This window comes from Amblyomma mixtum, chromosome 1 (genome assembly GCF_055824585.1).
Source record: "Amblyomma mixtum isolate Tamu chromosome 1, ASM5582458v1, whole genome shotgun sequence".
NCBI lineage: Eukaryota > Metazoa > Arthropoda > Arachnida > Ixodida > Ixodidae > Amblyomma > Amblyomma mixtum.
The window spans coordinates 92,370,654-92,385,762 of NC_143012.1; positions in this window are offsets into that span (position 1 = coordinate 92,370,654).

Below are 15,109 nucleotides of genomic sequence, written 5' to 3' on the forward strand. Positions count from 1 at the left end.
TGGCCGGTCCGTGGCCTTCGACGACTTGCGGCCAACGCGAGTGGAACGCCTTCTGGAGCCGATCGAAGTCATGGCGGCTGGAGGAGCTCGTCGGGTGGCGTCCAGCCGGCTCTCAGTCAGACCTTCTTCTGCCTTCTCTGTCGCGCGCAGCCCAAACCACGCGCACGGAAATGGCGATCCTTTTCCTTTGTTTTTACAGCTCCAGCTGCACAGGCAATTTCCGAACAAGGCGACTTCAGCTCTGACACCTTAGTTTGTCCTTGTAGTGAAAATTACTGCTTCAGAAGCTTCTTGGGAGATGTTTGAGGCTTGTTAATGTACTCTTGGAGGACCAGTTAGCACATGGTCGGCGTTAAAAACAGCAAAATGAAAAGAAAAAATGACGATCGATTTGCGTAGTTCAGTCAAATGCAAATTAGGTGCTATGGCATTTCGGTTTCGCTTCAGTCCCGGCTATCGGATCCATTGTTCACGGATGGAAGTTGTTCGGATAGCGATATTGAGTTAATGCTCATACTGGAGAACTTGGTCAATCTCTGCTTTAGATTCATGGATACCTACGTGTCCTCATACCACTCCTAACCCTGTGGCGCAGCAGTTAAGCGATGTGGAATTCCGCTGCAACGGCAGGGCCGGGCTGCCATCTAGTCTTGAGACCCAGGTTGAACTTCCCGAGCGAGCCTTCACGGCCAATCATTATTTGCCCGCAACCCTCAAAACAGTGGCAAGTGGACGACCTGCAGGGTGTACATGGGCAGCTGGAAAGAACGAAGTGCGGGAAAAAGAACGGAGTGCGGCCCCATCCAGCAAAGGCATCCGCTGGCGCTAAGTTCTCAACGCCTGCCGACAATAAAATCGGTCGACAGATTTCCCAGATTGTATGCCCTACTATCGCTCTTTATTTTTTAAAGATCTTATCGTGCAGTGCCGAAGCTTGATGTGTCTGACAAAGTTAAACGTCCCGTTCCTGTAGGAAGTGCCGCGGTTAAAGCTTTCAGAGAACTTAAACGCTGTCCGCCAGAGCCACCAGTACAGGCCTACTTTGATGAAGACGGCGCCACTGAGGTGCATACCGACGCAAGCAGCTTGGCTGTGGGCACCGTGCTTGTCCAAAAGAAGAACGGCACAGAGAAAGTCATGGCCTGCGCGATCCGCTATCTGTCAAAGGCAGAGGCCAAGTACTCAACGATTGTAAAAGAATGCCTCGCGATCGTCTGTGTAACATCCAAATTCCGCGCCTACTTCCGGGGCGATCATCAGTGAAAATGGCTCATGGCAGCAATGTGTTAGCCGGTTCCTATTAACGAAGCTCACGTTGATCACTATCGATGATCCCTTCGAGACATGGAAGCCCCAAAATGTGTCAGATTATCTTCAGGACAATGGCCAGGCCGGTTACGCATTTTTCGTTGGTGTTGAAGATTTGCTTTATTCTGTCCCTCAAGCCAAACTGTGTTGTGCCGTCTGTGTTGTGCCGTCGTCCTCTCCCCTTGTGTTCGTCTTTTTCTGGCGCGTACCTATTTGAAAGACTTCTACGTAAGGCTGCTAAAAGTTCTAAGCGACCATTACTCGTTGAGCTGGCTTGCTAACCTGAAAGGGCACTAGGGCGTCTCACTCTCCGGAGCTTGCGACTCCAAGAACGTACCGTGGAGGAGGTAATCGAAGGTATGTCACGGTGATTTACAAGTCTGGACCACTTCACCGTGGTCTGGACGGAACAACTCTGACGCTGACTGCTTGTCATGCACCCGTGTAAATGCACCCCCGTAAGACGACGATGACGACGGCTTCCTTGGACCTATCAGTGCCAACACTTTCGCGCAGCATTGACTACAGAAGGAAGGGTGTTCTCACCACCCGTTTGCAACGAACAATGCCCACGCGAAGAACTTCGCATCAAAAAAATAGCGCTTACTTCCCATTCGTCCCGGCTAGCCTTCGGGAAGGCATACAGGCTTTAAACAACGAGCCGACAGCTGGGCACATGGAGTGTTTTGGCACTCTCCGCTGAATTCAAGGCAAACATTATTGGCTCTGGTTATCTATCGATGATGCGCGTTGTGTGTAAACCGATCAAAATAATCAGCGACGAAAGACGCCGCTGATACGACGAGCACGACACCTGAGTAAGCTTCAATGCCTTTCCAGCAGATCGACATGGACTTCCTTGCTCCTTCCTGTTTCAGCATGTGGAAAGAGTGAACCATTGTGGCGAGCGACTACCTGACCTGCTACGCCGAAGCAAAAGCACTGCCCGACTGCACAGCAAAAGAATTTCATAATTTTTTCGTAAAATAGTTTTTCTTCTGCTTTCTTATCAGTTACCTTTAAGCGATAAACTAAATACACTATTAATCTCCAATTGATGAACCGCACAAATTAGGAAACAAACATTCATACGCTCCTTTGCGTTGGGTAGCTGTTGGCTTCCTTTACGCACTCATGGAAATTCCAAAATTCATAGAGTTTAGCATACTCTAACAGAAGGTTTTCACTTGACTCATTACATCTGATCTTCATGTTAAGTACTAAAAGTTCTCATTTTTGTCTTTAATCTGAAAAAATGAACTTGTATTAAGAGACTGAATTGCAGAGTATTTTGTCGGCCAAGTGGTCACTGCTGAATTCTAGATAGGCACGAGGAGAAGCTACGTGCAGTTATACCTCCTCAACAAAACTGCCTGTGAACATGCAGCTTCTTTATATTTTGAAGTGGAAACTGTGCAAGGTCGTGGTTCACTTTTCGGTAAGTTGTCAAAGGCTTCCCAAACGTATGCTGATCACGCAGCACCTTCAAAGTGTAGGAAACTTTCCCTGAAGTTTTGCGCGAACAAGAAATCTAATCGCCCCTGAAAACATCTTTTCTTTTGACCCCGCCGCGGTGGCTCAGTAGGTATGGCGCTCGCCTGCTATCCCAAAGGACGCGGGTTCGACCCTGGCCGCGACGATCGAATTTCGATGGAGGCGAAATTCTAGAGGCCCGTGTACTGTGCGGTGTCCGCGCACGTGAAAGAACCCCATATGGTCGAAATTTCCGGAGCCCTTCACTACGGCATCCCTCATAGCCTGAGTCCCTTTGGGACGTTAAACCCCCGAAACCATCAATTTAAACCTATTTCTTTTGAGTATTCCAACCGTTTGGATATTCTAAAGACGAAACCTTTGAAAGGAATACCAATATTGAAAGTTACCTGCAAGCTTTCATTATTACCCCGGGTGTGTCACTAATTGCGCGATGTACGGAGCGCACAGATGTCACGCTATCCTCCCAGCTAAGAGCTTAGTTAAAATTTCAATTACACGTCAATGAACCAAAGAACTACTGTATTCATGTTGTTTATTCAAGTCGAAAACAAGATTATTGTTTGTTTTTCATTATACCTTGGGTGCGTAGATTATAGACCATTTTTCTTTCACGTGTAAAGAAATTCTTCCTCTGCCGTCGGCTGCGTCAGCGCTCCACGTCATCTGTGTCCGACACAGGGGAATTCTCAGCGTTCTCCAGTCCTCTCCTCTGCCTACGAGCTTCCTTGAAACCCCGCGGCTCTCGCACCATCCACTTAGACTGCGACGTGTCTCTCTCGTACTTTCGGCATCTTCTGATGAGCAGGATGCTGCAGGGGAAATACAAGACAATAGTAAGCGGGTGCCATTTTATAAGTGCAATCAATGATGCCATCATTTTGTGGACTTAACATTATCATGGCTGGTTGTCGGTGTGCGTTTCTCTTGAGCATGCATGTCTATAAACTGCACACCTTTTTGTTTGTGCACATCTGACAAGACGGTTTGAAAGCCTGTGATCATCATCATCATCAGCCTGACTACGACCACTGCAGGGCAAAGGCCTCTCCCATGTCCCTCCAATTAACCCTGTCCTTCACCAGTTGCGGCCACCGTATGCCCGCTAATTTCTTAATCTCATCCGCCCACCTAACTTTCTGCCGCCCCATGCTACGCTTCCTTTCGCTTGGAGTCCACTCCGTTACCCTTAAGGACCAGCGGTGATCTTGCCTTCGCACTACGTACCCTGCCCAAGCCCACTTCTTCCTCTTGATTTCGACTAGGAACCCGCGCTTGTTCTCCCACCCACTCCGCCCTCTTCCGATCTCTTAACGTTACACCTGCTGTCAGCCAGCGCCTTTCGGCCACTAACTAGGCCAGTTTATGACGCCTGCAATCAGGCGATGGCCGCTGACAAACCCAGACCACCGATGCCCGCTGACAAACCGACGCTTCACCTCCAGCCGTCTTTTTAAAGCGAAAGCTTTACTACTTGCACTTTCAGCCTTTGCCGTGGCGCGGCGGTGCCACCATTGACCTTTAGTTGACCTCTGTGTGACGTCATGTGTGACATCACGCCGGAAAGAAGGGCGACCGACTCGCGCCGTCGCAAGCCGCGCCGGTGCCACCACCGGCGCCTAACTCCTGCGCTCTCTGCTAGGAGCGCGATTGTGGCGTTACGCTGAAGAGATTAGGCTCGACTCACGTCGCTAGAAAGCAGTAGCTGTGCCAACCAGCAGCGGCTTAACATTGCTTCGCGATCTCGCGCCGTCCGTGTGCGACGGCGGTGCACATGAACGGTGGCCTGACTGGACTGGATTGTACTGGACTGGATTGGATTCGAATCGATTAGATTAGATTAGATTAGATTGGATTGAATTGGATTGGATAACAGATGCATCGCCACAAGACTAACCACAAGCACCACCACCAGCTACACTACCAGCTGAACCATGGCGTAGGTACGGATATTGCTTTCGCAATTACCGGCCTTAACCAAGCTAAGCCACAGCGAATTTTTTTTTTATTCCATATGTTTGCCATTAGGCATAATGTAAAAGGGGAAAGAAAGTTATAAGTAGGAGTGTAAACAAGCCTGATTTGAAGAAAATAGCGCCAGAGCATGCAACCCACGAAAAGACAAGGACGAGACACAAAGCGCTAACTCACAACTAACTTTATTGAAACCAGGCAGCGCCTTTATATGGCGAAGTATCACTGAAAAAGAGGGAGGAGGGCAGGAAAGGTAAAGATATCAAAACGACCATCACAGCGAGCACACACGAGGAAGCGGTAACCAAAACAAAAACAAAAAAAGTCAACAAAGATTATTTAAGGGCGGCATCTAAGAATTCGAACTCGGATGAAAAAAGTGAAACAGATGGGGTGCTGACACACCTATTGCCAAGTTTTCTTATGTGAAAAGCCTCCAGACATTCACGTGCCTTCTTATCTGCGCTTTTGCCAAGAATCTTAGTTTGACTGAATCGTGCCTCGCATCCGTCGCAACCCATAATATGCGCTACCAAATGTGCATATTTATCCTTTAAATCTGATAAATTTCGGGCATGTTCCCCCAAGCGCTCGTTGATGCAACGCCCAGTCTGGCCGACATAGGTCTTCCCACACGTTAAGGGGATAGCATAGACCACTCCTGCGGAACACATGATGAATGGAGAGTCGTGCCTTATCTGGCAACCCCGCTTTCTTGAGCTGCAAATACGGGGGCACAGCTTTTTCAGCTTGTTGGGGGCGGAAAAAACGACACTCACCCCATGCCTGTTGGCCACTTTCTTCAAGTTGTGAGCAGTTTTGTGCAAGTAAGGCACCACCAACGGCTTCTGTGACCTGCAACGATCCTCTCCGGAGTTTCTTCGTGTTCCTTGCTTAAGTTTCTTTAGAAGGGTCTCGCAGACAGCAGTCAACACTGAGCAGGGGAACCCAGCCGCCGAAAGCCGGCTCACCTGATTGTGGAAGCTAGCCTGCAACCGATGCGGGCACGACTTTTTCAAAGAAGACCCCAAGCAATGCGACGCTATTGCTCTTTTCACCGTCTTTGAGTGCATAGAATCATAAGGCAAAAGGTCTTTCTTCGCGCGCGGGTAATAGCCCCAGCAAACATGTCTCTCAAGAAAGGTTAGTTTCAGATCTAAAAATTGTAAGACGTTAGTGTCAGGAAGTTCATGGGTGAACGTGAGCCCAAGTCCATGTTTGTTAAAAGCATTTAAAACTTCACCTACTGTAGAGGGGTAGGTGAAGGAAGTCTGCTTTTTTAAAAGCACTAAAAAATCGTCCACGTACCTAAAAACCTTTAAAACCACCCCCCCATTAAAAACTATGTCCAAAGACTGGTCAACTTTCGCTAAGAAAATATCGCAAAGGATGGGGGCCACACAGGAACCTATGCACACACCATTGCGCTGCAAAAAAGGCAGGTTGTCAAAACTTATAAAAGTAGAACTAAGATAAAACTGCAATAATGCGATAAAGTTGTCAACCGATAAACCTGAAGAATTTTGAAAAGACACGTCACCGTTTGCTTCTATGCATATTTTTCATCCGAGTTCGAATTCTTAGATGCCGCCCTTAAATAATCTTTGTTGACTTTTTTTGTTTTTGTTTTGGTTACCGCTTCCTCGTGTGTGCTCGCTGTGATGGTCGTTTTGATATCTTTACCTTTCCTGCCCTCCTCCCTCTTTTTCAGTGATACTTCGCCATATAAAGGCGCTGCCTGGTTTCAATAAAGTTAGTTGTGAGTTAGCGCTTTGTGTCTCGTCCTTGTCTTTTCGTGGGTTGCATGCTCTGGCGCTATTTTCTTCAAATCAAGTATGCACCAACTCGCCCAAGAAGAAGTGTTAATAAACAAGCCTGGCTTAAAAAGTGGCAAAAGTTCACGATAAAGTGATTATCATGAGTCCACTGGCGAGAGTCGCCTGCAACGTCCTATCGCAGGCCCACCATCTTTAAGAAGCGCCGTCTCACGGAAGCTGTAGCCGGGCAAGTCGACAGCAAGTGTTTTTCGCCACACTGGTCTGGAGCAACACCACAATAGGGGACCTGTCAGTCCCTTCGAAACGTTTGTCACGCCACCGATGACGCACAGGAGGAGTCAGAGCCGCTCCTGTCCGAATCCGGCGCACAGATACCTCCTCCTCCCGAGGGAGACTCCGAGGGAGAGGGTACGAACATGGAGGAATGAGAGCGCGTGTTCGCTGACTCAAAGCTTGTTTCTCGGAAACATGGGACAGGATCGGATCTGGGGGAAGAGGGGAAGGTGGCGGGATGTCAGATGTCAGCAGTCTTCCTGTGGCTCCTGGCAACACGACCGGCGCCATCAACTGAGGCCGACGCTACGCGCACGACCATGCAGAGTACGACGTACGTTGTTTTGGTAGGGTGTTCCTTTGCTCCATATTGTTTCCTTGTGTGCTTTGTGTTCTTATTAAGCACATATATGCGTGTGACGTGTGCTTGAGTGTGGTCCGACTCTTCCCGGAGTTCCTGAACGGACGTGGGCCGTAACACCATCGCACGATATTCTACCCGGAGGTTTCATATTAAAGCAGGCGAGCGACGAGAGTCATGGTCTGCCCACAGGGCTCGACATTGTATTTTAAAAACTGTGAAGACAGTTGTGCTTACGCTATCTTGGGAGCAGCTGCTTTCAATGAGGCCTTAATCTGATCATCTTTCATCCATAGAAGTGATTACGGAGGCTTAGGCAAGAATTAAGCAAAAACAGATAAGCACGAATACCATTAAAAACTTTGAAGACAGTTCTGCTTAGTCTATCTAGGGAGAAACCGCTTTCAATGAGGCCTTAATGTGATCAACTTTCATCCATAAAAGTGACTACAGGGGCTTAGGCAAGAATTAAGCAGAAAGAGATAACAACGAATATCATTATAATTTGCCCGCTGAATGCGTTACAGGAGGAAAGATGCCTCATGGAAGTCAAGAAATCTGGATAATTTGAGGCTAATATTTCCGAAATGCCTTCAAATAACATCCTTCTGGAACAGCAAGATAGATTCCATGGCTCTTTCTTTGTGAAATACAGCTTTTTCTTCCAGAGTTCTTGACCAGAGGTTCTTAGCTCTTTCATTTTAAGCCTGCTCTAATGCACTTGAGAAAACATGTAAAGCAAGACTCCTGCAACAATTGGTGAATTAATTATTTTGGGACCCCTTGAGAATGACCTAAACTGTAACATGTTCCCTTCAGCCATGCCGTACACCAATTTTTACGCAACTCGCTTTGTTTCGGCTTTGGTTACTGCTGGGATATAATGTGTTGCCAATGGCCGAAGCAAGCAGTATATTGAGCCCTCTACGACTAGCCCCGTAGAACGATTTTAAGCGAGGCATGCAAAATAAACTCGCAAAACCGTTTTTAACATGTACGCCTCCGCGCTTCATGCAAGAGCCGCTGTGGCGCTCCAGTCTCTCCAAGTCACCTCTCCAGGTCTCCAGTCGCTGGCCGATAACAGAGAGGTCAGTTTCGCTTACGGAGCACGTGGTCCACATACTTTTGTTCCGGACTTTATATCCTAGAAACACTGTAGTCTGATGACATGCATTTATGAGGACCCCAGATAAATTGCATAATTATTCATCATAGAAGGCGTGCTCTTTGCAAAAATCTGAAAGTTTGAAGACTTTTGTTCCAGAGATTTCCAAATAAGCGCCACAAAAAAATATTGCGCTACTTAGGAAAAGATCAGAACAATTCACCAGAAACAAGTACAGCCAAGTAGAAAGCAATAATATAGATTAAAGTTTGATGTGACTGATTTGAAGGCCGCTGTAGTTACCGTTTGTAAGCGCTGCATCTCAGCGGGTGGTGGAAGTGAAAACATTTTGTCTTGAGGACATCAAAAAAGGTAGTGCCCATGGCGATAGAAGTATAGGTGTTGGCGTCCAATAGGCAGTCGAAGAACCTGTCATCGTCGGCGCACGCCGTCCTGTAAAAGCAGTGGGCAGTATTTAGAGAGACGACAGAGCGAAGCCACAGCACCCTTGCGCCACAACCCAACGTTAAGTACTGTCTTTGTCAAAAGTATTAGAGCCCAAGGGGTTAGCTTTCAACCTGTGTGGCGGGGTTCTTTAGCTCATTTGACAGTCGTCAACCTGGGAGGGTTGAAGACTTAAGTTCCTCCTGCATTCGTGAGATTAGGGCCCCTAAGTAAGCAAGAGAAGCGGCGCTGCAGGGCTCAGAAGCAAACCTCTTTAGCTGCATACTTTTGACAAAGGCTGTACATTTCTTGGCCCATCAGCTATAGTCGTTCACCTCGTAAAGGACGCGTACTGTGTTTCAGCAGGGAGCGTGATGGCATCCTGCAGTTTTCAATTAGCAAGTGGACTGCTTCGGTGTGAGAATTACGCAGGACTAGGTCGAAAAATTTTGTACTAACTCTAAAGTTAGTCAGTTGGTGGTAAAAATGCGGGCACGGTTTCCCTCGTATGCTTCGTTTTGGTTTTACGTTTTACGGCGATAGCCGCTATTGGCGAGAAATCGTACGTGTGTGTGCGCATAATCACATCGGGAAAAAGGTGAGGGGAGGGGCGTGAAGATGGAAGAGTGAAGAAAACGTTACCAGGAGATGGTAGTGAAGAGAAGGCAAGAAAGATAAGCAGAAGTTATGTAGGTGGCGAAGAGGCATGGAGAGAAGTTCGAGTAAGGTATTTATCTGATAACCTAGGGACCCCACGGCGCTGTAGTGATGAGGCGTGTAGATAGGAAATAAAAGCCCGAAATATTTGCCGCGGCTATTCTTAAATAACTCAGGAAAACGGATTGAAAGTATGATCGAAAACCTAGACTGGCTAAGCAGAATGGTGGGTCTACAAACTGATGACCAGATATCCAGAGCAGTGCTCCACGAGCTCGGGAGGGAGCAACACTGCAAAGGCAGTGTTCATGGTCAACGAGCGCGGCGCTGCAGTGATGAGGCGTGTAGATAGGAAATAAAATCCCGAAATATTTGCCGCGGCTATTCTTAAATAACTCAGGAAAACGGATTGAAAGCATGATCCAAAACCTATAATGGCTAAGCAGAATGGTGGGTTAAAAATTGGTGACCAGATATCCAAAGCAGTGCTCCACGAGCTCGGAAGGCAGCAACACTGCAAGGCAGTGGTCATGGTCAACGAGCTCAAAACGACGAAGAAGGCGAGAGCCCAACTGTAGAGCTCGTGTTGTGCTCTCTACTTCTTCTTCGTCGTCTTTTTGCGCTCGTTAGCCATGGAGACCTACCAACTAGCCCAAATACTCACGTTAATGCAATTCGTTCCTTCTGCGTCGGGCTCCCTTTAACTTTCCGAATAAACGTTCCATTGTGCGCGTGCCCACGTGCTGTGTGGCCTTCTTCTTCGTCGTCGTCATTTCGCGCTTATTAATCACGAACACGTACCAGCTAGCCCAACTACTCAGGTTAATGCAATTTATTTCTTCTAATATGGGCTCCCTTTGCTTTCCCGAATAAACGTTCAGTTGAGAGAGTGCATTTCTTGTGCTGCCTTTGTCTTCGTCCTCGTCGTCTTTTTTAGCCCGTTAACCATGAACATGTACCAACCAGCACAATTACGATAATATAATTAATTCCCTCTGCATTGGGCTCCCGTAAACTTCCAAAGTAAATGTTACATTGAGAGTGAGCGCCTGCATTGTGTCGCCTTTCTCTTCATCTTTTTGCGCTCATTAACCATGAACATGTACCAACTAGCCAAATTACTCATATTAACGCAATTCATTCCTTCTGCATCGAGCTCCCCTCACTTCCCGAGTAAACATACAATTCATAGTTAGCGCATTTGTTGTTGTTGTTGTTGTTGTCCTCTAGATAATGGCGCGTACCCACTGCGGGGGATTGGCCAAGACACAGGCGGCAACTGATAGGTGCACAAAATGTTAAACAAGAAAATAATGGTGGGGAAAAATAAAATAATTATGATAATAATAGCAATTAGGAAATAAATGAAAGGATCTCAGATGTGTAATTGAAATAGGCTAAACAAATGCTGTGAGATCGGTGACTGAAATAGAGAACGGGGCTAAATATTCCACGTTTCAGAAAGCTTTCGTTCCAGAGGAATATTGATCATGAGAAAGAGCAGAGCTTAAGACGGCAGCCGTTTAGTGTCTGTAAGGAAGTTTTGCATGGCGGAGAGCACATTCCAGTTGCTGTGCCCAAGGGAGGAAGCCCCAAGAGACAGAGCAACCCCGGCTGACAGACTTAGACAAGCTGTCGTAACGGAAGCTCCAGCAGGCGGCTGCGTAAAGAGGAGAAATGGCGGCAGGTCAACAAGAAATGATCTATCGCATTTGCTGCTTTGCCTTCTTCGTCGTCGTCTTTTCGAGCTTTTTAATCACGAACACGTACCAACTAGCCCAACTACTCACGTTAATGCAATTCATTTCTTCTGCAATGGCCTCCTTTTACTTTCCCGGATCAACATTCAGTTGAGAGCGAGTGTGCGTTGTGCTGCCTTCGTCTTCTTCGTCCTTTTGTGCTCGTTAACCATGTGCCCCTACGAACTAGCCCAATTACGATAATACAATTCATTCCATCTGCATAGGGCTCCGTTTAGCTTCCCAAATAAACGTTCAGTTGAGAGTAAGCCCTTGTGTTGCCTTCTTCGTCGTCGTCTTTTCGCACCCCCCATTCACCATGAATGCGTACCAACTAGCTCAACTACTCCCGTGAATGCAATTCAAGCCTTCTGCGTATGGCTCCCATTAACTTCCAGAGTAAACATTACATTGAGAGCGAGCGCCTGTGTTGCGTTTCCTTCTGTGTCGTCGTCTTTTTGAGCTCATTAACCGTAAACAAGTAACACTAGCTCAACTACTGCCGTAAGTGCAAGTAAAACTCTAGTTTGGGCGAGTTGGTTCATGTTGAAAGAAAAACTGGTAATGGCGCAAGAAACGGGGACACAGAAGGCACACAAAACACAGGACTGACGCCAAAGTGCAAGACAGTTTTGGAAATCTTTGCAGATGGCGGATAGCAGCGCATTCAGGCTATTCGCTCACATTGTGTACAGCCTGTTGTTCTTGATTCCGCCCTTCCTCTGTCCCGGTGCAAGGCTTTCATTCGCGTGGTCGTGGTCCCTGCAGCAGCTGTCGGTCTTCCAGGCTCTCCCCAAGTCCTCGTAGTTTTTCGCGATGTTCCCAGCTCCGCACCACTTGGTTCCTGCAAAGTGCAAGAGTATTTGCCCGAACCTAGAACAACGCGGACTGAGCTGAAGCAAGGAGATGTGTGGCACTTATTTATTTATTTACTTATTTAAGTAGTCAGGTTACCTCACAGGCTCCAAGCGTTGGAGTATTGTGTGAGCGGGGGATTACATAAATAGGAGTTATAACAGGAGCATGAATGACATGATCATACAATGCTGATTGACTGTTAGTACTCATTAAACAGGAAGAGCATCATTACACAATGCTGACTGTTAGTACTCATCATAAAACAATAAGAACATCATTATACAATAGTTATTGACGCGTCAGTAATTAGAAAATATGGCTGTTATTTCGGTTCTAAAAGAACGTGATGAGCCGCGTTCTTTCAAAGAGCACGTATGTGACGGAATACCTTTGCGTAGAAAATTGGAAGAAAGAAAAAAAGGTGGCAGAGTTCTAACGTATTAAACCCAGCAGACGTGCGAAAGCACCTGTTTAGCCTGGTTGGTTCATGGTGTTGCTTTGCTGGACCGCCGGCACGTCTTGCGACGATAGTAGACTCAGAATAAGCACCGGTAGGTTAAGCTGACCTGATCTGTTCGCGCCGCACATTGAAGTTGACGAAGACGACGATGTGCAACGCACAGCGGGAGATATACGTACAGGTATAGTGCCTAGAATATATTCTAGGCACTATAGTACAGGTGAATACCAACCTTTTCCTCCCGATTCTTGGCGGATCCCCCAGAGTGGGTATGTGCCATTCTGTCATAGGCTACAACAACATACAGGTATGTTGGAGTTTAACACGAGGCACCATCGGCTGCGGGTACCTCGTGCAGTGGCCAGCGAAGCTGATCTGGTGGCGCCGCCGCGGGCTCGATACCCAGTCATGTCAATATTTTTTTTATTTCTGCCAGGGCTGTTGATATGCTTGGTTTGGCCAATGTCACCTTCAAGGTCGACCTTTCATTGGCTACAGCTGGCGCGATGGTCCTCCGAACTTACCCGAGCTTCCTCTGATTGGCTGCTGCTTGCGCGACACTCTTCCGAACCCGAGCTTACGCCGCGGGTTACTGCGAGGCTTCACATAAAATTCTCAGTTGGGACCATGTTAACCAGTGTCACTGCCAGTGTCATTACAGTGTCACTGCACTCAAATCAGGGGCTAATTTTACTAATCTTGAAAAGCGACGCTGCATCTTCAGGCTGTGCCTTTTTCACAAGTTCTACCATACGCCACTCAATGTTTCAGCAATCTTACCAGTTCATCAACAATCAAGTCGCACCAGCCATCCTAAAGCCGTCTATCCGCCCCCAGCACAGACCACAGCCCATCTTCGTTCGTTTTTGTTCAGAGCGCTCGGGAATGGAACAAACTGCCTATGGACGCTGTGCACCACTCCGACCCACATTCCTCCAAGACTGCCATTGAACCGCTCTTCACATGAACATTATGTCCATTCCTCATGTAATACCCCACACCAAGGGGCATTTGACGTACTAATAATAAATAATAAATAAATAAACTAGTGCTTTCGCACCAAAACTGAACTCATTACATCACTTGTTGAAAATGTGATAGCATTAAATTCGGTCCCCTTCGCCTCCACCGTGATTGCTGATTGTTGCACACGCTGGCGCCTGTGCAGCCATCGGTACTCCATCCTCAGCGAATACTTCCTTGGTTGGCATCTACACTTGGGGGGATTTTCCACTACGGTAGGTAAACGCTGCCTTGAATCTTAGGCTGTATTCCAACCTGATAAGCGGAGCTGTCTGCACACATCGGCACACAACCAAGCGCAGCTGTCAACTGCCGCCCAGTCAATTGTTGAAGAAGTAATGCATTCCGAGAAAGAGTGTCCTTTAACTGTCCAACTTTCTCGAACAAAAATTTTTAAAATTGTAAAATGACTGCACTATGTTTTTCATAAATTTTATATCTCACTGCTTAGAAATTGCGTTAAGGTACGGACGCACTGGAGGCAAAACGCGCGCGGCAAGCCGCTTGCCGCGAAACCGGCCGCGGCGGCGGGTTGATCTGCCGCGCAGCGAATGGGTCGAGGAGTCATTTTCGGCGGCTTGCCGCGTGCCGCGTAGCGAGGTGACCAATGAGGGGCGTCCGGCTTTGTCACGTGGGGAGCGTCTGTGTCGCCACCTCGTGGCTCCTACTAAGCGGCAGCGGCGGTTCCGCGCGCGCTCGCGGACCTCGACCGGTTTGTCACGAAGGGAGCTTTGCGCGGTGGCGACTCTTTGCCGCCGAGTGTGGCCGTCCCTTTCGCGGCGAGGGTGGCGCCGCCAGCGGAATGCCGCGCGCTTTGCCGCTAGTGTGTTCGTACCTTTATGTTACCTGCTCACTGCGTTTCTGAGCCCCTTAAACCTGATTAAGAAGTCTACCCAGCATATGCACATACCGCTGCAAATCTTTATGCTTTCTTTTCACCGACAGACAAGGACTGGAATCGTATTGCTGCCGACGCAGTTCACGTCAGTACACCATACTTTCAAGCGTTCACTGAAAAAAGTTACCGACATCTGTAACAACCCACTCCTCATGTAATACCCAAAGAGAGCCATTTCAAGCACTGATAAATAAAAAAATAAATAAATGAGATAAGTAAGATAACTTACAAACAGAACTTCTGGCTTGTCCAAGGACCACAGTAGCAAGCTCCTGTTTCAATTTCGGCAGGTAACGCTTTTAACACTTGGCTAATTAATACCGCGTTAGGCAACCCGCGTACAAACTGAGAGGCAGAAACGTAAGAAATTAAAGCGAAAAAAACAAGCTAACTAAATCCACGTGCTTCCGCGGATGCATTGTTGTTTTAGTTCTTTAGCCAAGAGGTTTTCTTTGATGCAGGAACGGTTATGCTCACCTGGAAATATTGCAAGACTCTGCAGTTTCACCTTGAATCGCTTCAGCGCCTTCTGCAACAAGGATCCCAGCGTCCTTTGCTCTCTGTTTGCGCACGTGTCCACGTACTCATCCATTTCTCGTATTCCCACATAATCGAGCACCGCGCTGGCAAATCTCTTCAACACACGCAATACACGCCCGATGAGGAACCTATTTAAAGAGAATTAGACGGCTTTTTTACAAAGTCTAGTATCTTCAAGTGGGCATCATGGCGCTACT